The sequence below is a fragment of the Nicotiana attenuata genome, unplaced genomic scaffold, assembly GCF_001879085.1.
Source record: "Nicotiana attenuata strain UT unplaced genomic scaffold, NIATTr2, whole genome shotgun sequence".
Classification (NCBI taxonomy): domain Eukaryota; kingdom Viridiplantae; phylum Streptophyta; class Magnoliopsida; order Solanales; family Solanaceae; genus Nicotiana; species Nicotiana attenuata.
In genome coordinates this window covers 337,788-344,800 of record NW_017670548.1, presented here as the reverse complement: position 1 = coordinate 344,800, position 7,013 = coordinate 337,788, and positions in this window count along the sequence as shown.

Below are 7,013 nucleotides of genomic sequence, written 5' to 3'. Positions count from 1 at the left end.
TATCAAGCACAAATTTGAAAGAAAAATCGAACAGCTCTTAGAGGTTGGGTATCAAAGAACCTAGAGAAAGTGAGAAAGGCTTTAAAAAATATCGATCTAGCTGGAAAGATCAAGGATCTGCCCTGAGCGGCCATGGATGGCCGGAGAAAGACCAGAGACAGAGGTCGAGCAAAGTCTGGACCAGATCTCTTTGAAATCTGGCCATGAAATCATGGAAACAAACACCCAGGAGCCATAGGAGGCCGATACACATCTCAAATGGCCACGAGAGGCCATGGATTAGGTAGGTATTAGGGTGGACTAGGGTGAAATTAGATGGCGACGACTAGGGTTCATAAGGGGTTTGCAGAGAGAATTGAGAGGAAAAAGGATTCAGAGGCGGCGGGTGGTGGGAAATGATTTAGGGTAAGGGGTTGGTTTGGGTTAAAAATGGTAAGGGAGCTGGTGGCCGTTGATCATTTTGATCAACGGCCTGGATCGAATGGGGCAGGTAGGGATCCGGGTTGGGTTGGTTTAATTGAGTTAGGGCTCGGGTTAAAATTGAAATTGGGCTGGGGAAATTGGGGGCCTGATTTGATTTATAATTGAAACCCAATTTGGGCTACAATTTAAATAGCCACTTTTCCCTTTTAATTTATAAAAATAGTAAATAAGTTTCTGGAAAAAAAATTGAAAGCACTAAAATGATTTATAATGTATAATTAACAATTTAAAAATATAGGATCCCATTTTATAAACATGAGGCAAATTTAAACCTAAAATGGCTAATATTGCAATTATGTGCAATTGGCTTTTAAAAAATACTAAATAAAATTGTAAAAATTACCTTAGCCATATTTTGGCATAAATATAAGATTCCAATAAATGAATCACCAAAAACAATAATTTTAGACATAATTACTGGGATTTTATGGATGAAAAAGGGAAATAAATCAGTTTAAAAACCATAAAAAAATTATAAAAAAAATAATAAAACATTTAGACATACATATATATATGCATATATATGCTATTTTGAAAGTATTTTGCATATTAAAAAATATATAGGGAAAAATTGGGTGTCAATAGTGCACGCCTACACGCTCGTCACCTAGCATATGCGTCACCTCCAAAATAGTCACAAAACACAATGTCCGGGGTTTCATACCCTCAGGACCAGATTTACAACTGCTACTTACCTCAACCAGAGCAAAATCCTACTCCGCGATGCCTTTTGCCTCTCAAATCGGCTTCCAAACGTCCCGAATCTAGCCAAAAGTAATACAACACAATCAATATATGCCAAAAGAACCAATTCCACAAGAAAACTACTAAATGACAGAATAGCCTGACAGACACCTTTACTTATTCGGCTTTGACATCCCGGTCCCCTTACTCCACATAGTTTCAATCAGGCACTTGCACTTATTTAAAACATTAATTTTAAACACCTCGGATACGTGTGTTGTTCACTCGCGCTGATATAAATGACACATCATATCCACCTCAGATAAATTTATGCCATGTCATTATTTGTTTTTACAAAAATACTTTTAATAAAATATCAAATCCATCCTTTTCTTCTCAAAAAAACCCAAACCTTCCTGCTCTCTCTCCACCATTTTATCTCTGCCTCTTTCACCCGCCACCGCCACTATAACTCACCGCCACCCTTCCTTTTCCATCTGAAACACATTAAACCCATTTCATCTTTTTCCTAATTTTTCTCCATTACTACAATCCATTCAACCAGCCATGGTGTTCTTGCCGCCACCATCGCCGGCAACCAGTCCAAAACCACCATTACTCTCCTTTTCTCTTCAAATTTATGTCATCCTTTCAAAACCCAAACAACAAATGAATTTAAAAAAAAAAAAATCTATGCTTAAATTTTCTTTCAAGCCAAACACCCAAGAAGCAGCACCCAAAAATTGAAAAAGAAAGAGAAGAATGTTTCACTCAGTATTTCCTACCTCAAATTTCTTATTGGCCCCTTCAGCTATAGCCATTTTTTTTAATAAAACTAACAAAATCCAGGTTCGTCATCTTCTTCAGCAGTCGATGACGACCCAATTTTGGCCTGGAGCGCTATTTTCAAGCTTCACCGTCTCATAATTCTCTGGCGTCTTCATCGGCTTCTTCCGTTATTTTGAGAAAAACAAAATTAAACAACTTTGTTCCTTGACTAGCTGCTCTGTTAAGCTCTATCAATTCGGTCTTGTCATGTGTTATGCTACTAATTTTTTGTCATAGCTCCAGTTAATTGCTAAAATTGGAGGAGAAATAATGTAATGGTGTTTGAAAAGCTCTGGCTGAGAAACAAAATTTAATCTTAGAGGCTGTGGAGCCGTGCCAATTTCAATGGCGGTCTTTAGGGATTTGGGGGTAAGAAGCGGATGGGATAGAGAGCGGCGAGATAATGGCTAGCGTTGCTTTTCTTTTTTTCATTTTTCTCTTTTATTATTTTCTAATCAAATTTTGTACAGTTACTCGCTTTTAGGAGCGTGCAATCACTTATTTTGTTTGACTCAGCAAAACAAAGGCCACGTAAGCTTGGTCAATGGTCAGAGGGATTTAAAATTAATGTTTTATACAAGTGCAAGTGCCTGATTGAAACTATGCGGAGTAGCGGGACCGGGATGTCAAACCCGAATAAGTAAAAGTATCTGCCAGGCAATTCTGCCCTACTAAATTGGGCTCAAATCCCGAAATTGGCTCAAACTTGGCCCCGGGGCCCACGTCTCGAAATCCGGCAAAAGTCACAAAACTAGAAAGCCCATTCACTCACGAGTCTACCCATAACAATTTCATCAAAATCCGACATCATTTGGTCCCTCAAATCCCCAAATTACTCTCTCCAAAATCCCAAGTCCTAACCCCTTATTTCACTTCAAAAATCCTACTAATTAGGTGAGAAATCAACGGGAAAACACCATAGCTAATGATAATAGAGCTCAAGCAACTTACCTCCGTGAAAACCATTGAATCCCCTTCAAAAATCACCCCAAAAGCTCCAAGGTCCAACTTGAAAATGATGGAAATGGGCAAAAATTCGTGAAGTCTTCTATTTATAGGTTCTGCCCAGGCTTTTCGCACATGCGGCTCAATATGCGCACCTGCGGTGCAACTTTTGCGCAAAAATCTCCGACCCATCGTGATAGCGCCTATCGATGATACTAGGCCAGCCGACATTACTAAGACGCTTTCATCAATAACCAGAAATAATCAAAACTCTTAAAATTACTGAAATCTTTGCCATAAAAAGGGTGAACCCCAAAAACATAAGTTCAGAAATAAAGCCTGACATCAGGGTGTCACTAGTCATGAGCATCTAACATAGCCGACCCAAAAGTAACAAGACCTAACATAGTCTGGAATCAAAAATACAGAAAATTAGTATAGATAGGGAAGAAGAAAGCAGGGTTGCGAACGCCGGCAGCTACCTCGCGATCTCCAATGACCAGCTACGAGTACTATTAACAACCTTCGTGTTCAACAGCCCCTAGATTTGCACACGAGGTGCAGGGAGTAACGTGAGTACGCCAACTCAGTAAGTAACTAATAAATAAGGAACTGAAGATAGTGACGAGCTACACAATTTTAGTTCATTTCAATAATTTCATAAAGGAAAATAGTCATGCTTCCCAAGTTCCGGTAATTCAAGTCAAGTCAGTTTATTTCAGGCAAGTTCAAGTAAAACCAGATAAGAATATCTTTCAACAGTTTTCAAAACATGGATATAACGCAACTGTGTGCATTAATAATGTAATCATATACTGCCTCTCAGGCAATCATCTCTCACTCCTCCTAATCACTCCAACCTCACAATCACTCATTCATCCCAGTCACTCATTCCTCACAATCACTCAGCACTCGGCACTCGGCACTCAGTAGGTACCTGCGGTCACTGGGGGTGTACAGACTCCGGAGGGGCTCCTTCAGCCCAAGCGCTATAACAATCCAATCATGGCGTAAACCAATCATGGTGCATTCCCACATGACCGTCACCTAGCATGTGCATCACCTCCAAAATAGTCACAAGACACAATGTCCGGGGTTTCATAACCTCAGGATCAGATTTACAACTGTTACTTACCTCAACCCGAGCAAAATCCTACTCCGCGATGCCTTTTGCCTCTCGAATCGGCCTCCAAACGTCCTGCATCTAGCCAAAAGTAATACAACACAATCAATATATGCCAAAAGAATCAATTCCACAAGAAAACTACTAAATTGGGCTCAAATCCTGAAATTGGCTCAAACCCGGACCCTGGGACCACGTTTCAAAATCCAATAAAAGTCACAAAACTAGAAAGCACATTCACTCACGAGTCTACCCATACCAATTTCATCAAAATCCGACATCATTTGGTCCCTCAAATCCCCAAATTACTCTCCCCAAAATCCCAAGCCCTAACCCCTTATTTCACTTCAAAAATCCTACTAATTAGGTGGGAAATCAACAGGAAAATACCATAGCTAAGGATAATAGAGCTCAAGCAACTTACCTCCGTGAAATTCATTGAATCCCCTTCAAAAATCACCCCAAAAGCTCCAAGGTCCGACTTAAAAATGATGGAAATGAGCAAAAATTCGTGAAGTCTTCTATTTATAGGTTCTGCCCAGGCTTTTCGCACCTGCGGCTCAATATGCGCACCTGCGGTGCCGCTTCTACGCAAAAATATCCGCATCTGCGGAAAACCACTTAAATCCACATCTCCGCACCTGCGCTCTCTACCCGCTTCTGCGACCTCGCAGGTGCGGAAAAGACCTCGCACCTGCGGCCACTGCCAGACCTCCTCTCTTCCGCTTCAGCGGGCAACTACCCGCTTCTGCGGGCTCGCAGATGCGTACGACCAGTCGTACCTGCGGTCTTCCCCAATCCAACACACTTCCACACCTGCATCCATCCCACCGCACCTGCGGCAATACCCTCGCAGGTACAATTACACCAGCAACAAGCCAACTTCAGCAATTCTCCAAACTTCAAACTTGTTCCGTTAACCACCCGAGATCGCCGGGACCTCAACCAAACATGCAAGCAAGTCATATAAACCCATGCCAACTTAGTCAAACCTTCAAATCACTCAAAACACCAAATTACCCTCTGATTCAAGCCTAAGAACTTCTAAACTTCCAAATTCCGCAAATGACGCCGAAACCTATCAAATCACGTCCGAATGACCTTAAATTTTACACACACATCAGAAATGACACCACAAACCTACTCCAACTTCCAGAATTCCATTCCGACCCCGATATCAAAATTTCCACTGCCGATCAAAATTGCTAAAATTCTAACTTTCGCCAATTCAAGCCTAATTCTACCACGGGCTCCCAAATCACATTCCGAACGCTCTCCCACGTCCAAAATCACCTAACGGAGCGAACGGAACCATCAAAATTCAAATCCAAGATCGTTTACGCATAAGTCAACATCCGGTCAACTTTCCCATATGAAACTTTCTCCTAAGAGACTAAGTATCTCAATTTACTCCAAAACCACTCCGGACCTGAACCAACTGACCCGGTAAGACATAATACAGCTGAAGAACACAAATGAAGCAAAAAAAATGGGGAACGGGGCTGTAAATCGCGAAACGACCGTTCGGGTCGTTACAGGGATGCACTAATTTCATGGAAGCCAAAGAAACAAGAAACTGTAGCCAAAGCTCTGCAGAAGTAGAGTTCAGGAGCATGGATTCACCAGTTGCTGAATTTACATGGCTATTCGAGGAGTTAGGTGTGGAGATTGAGTTACCTATAACTCTTAACTGTGACAGTAAAGTTGCTATCCAATTAGCAGCCAACCATATATTTCATGAAAGGACCAAACACTTTGACATTGATTGCCATTTTGTTCGCGGGAAGATAGTGCAAGGTCTGATCAAAACACACCATGTGCCTACCAAAGAGCAGCAGGCTGAGCTCCTAACAAAGAGCCTTGGTCGAGTGTAGCATGACTACTTAATGTCCAAGCTGAGGCTGAAAGATATCTTTCAGCCATCAGCTTGAGGAGGCATGTTGAATCAAGTGCTATTGACAGCTGTGTACAGGTAATGCTATTTAATAAATTAGTAGTGTGATTAGTAAGTAGTTAGGAGGAGTTAGGCAATTAAGTAGTTGGAATAGTATAAAGTGTACAGTAGCTTTCCATTTGTTTGTTGAGAATATAGACATTGTGGAATAGGCTAAACCTCTCTTAATGTCTTTTTGAGCAAGAGCTAAAGTAGCTCCTAATAATACTGTTATTATTCCTATAACCGAGATCAAATACATTATGTAAGGTATAACTCTGAAAAGAGGAGAAGCCGAGCTACAAGAAAAATTCCCGCCGCTACCATAGTAGCAACATGTATAAGAGCCGAAATGGGAGTAGGCCCCTCCATGGCATCAGGTAACCATACATGAAGGGGGAATTGGGCGGATTTAGCAACTGCACCGGCAAATAAGAGAACAGCACAGAGCATAACTGCTCATTTGCTCGCCTCTGCTTCTTCTTCGTCTTAGCTTCCATCGCCATAGCTAGAGTCTAGAGTTCATCAGGTCGTTGATTCGTTGAATGTCCCAACCAAGCATTTGGAGAAAAAGCTTTTGCTGCCTCTGTTTTCGTCACCCCTGTCATTCTTAGTTTGCTCCTGTATCTCAATTGCTGCGATGACCACTGGAGTATTTTTGCTGCATCCAGATATTTCTTTTTTGTACATCTGCGTGAAGTTCTGAAATCTGATGTTGATGCTTAGATACTTTGTTCTCCTAGGTGAATGCTTATATCTAACTTAGACACTTTGTTCTCCCTAGGTGAACGCTTATGAGTCTGACTCCGTGAGAAACATAATTAGAATTGGATTCCATTGTACTGGAAGCATATTCATAACTCTTTTTACACACAGATTATTTGGTTGGAACAAATTGAAACATTTAGTAAAGAGACATAATAACTCGCCATGAAGCATCATCTTTCCTTTAATAATTTTCTGCATTACCTACATCTCTATATTGATCTATAACATGGAGCTCCATGTAGGAGCAGT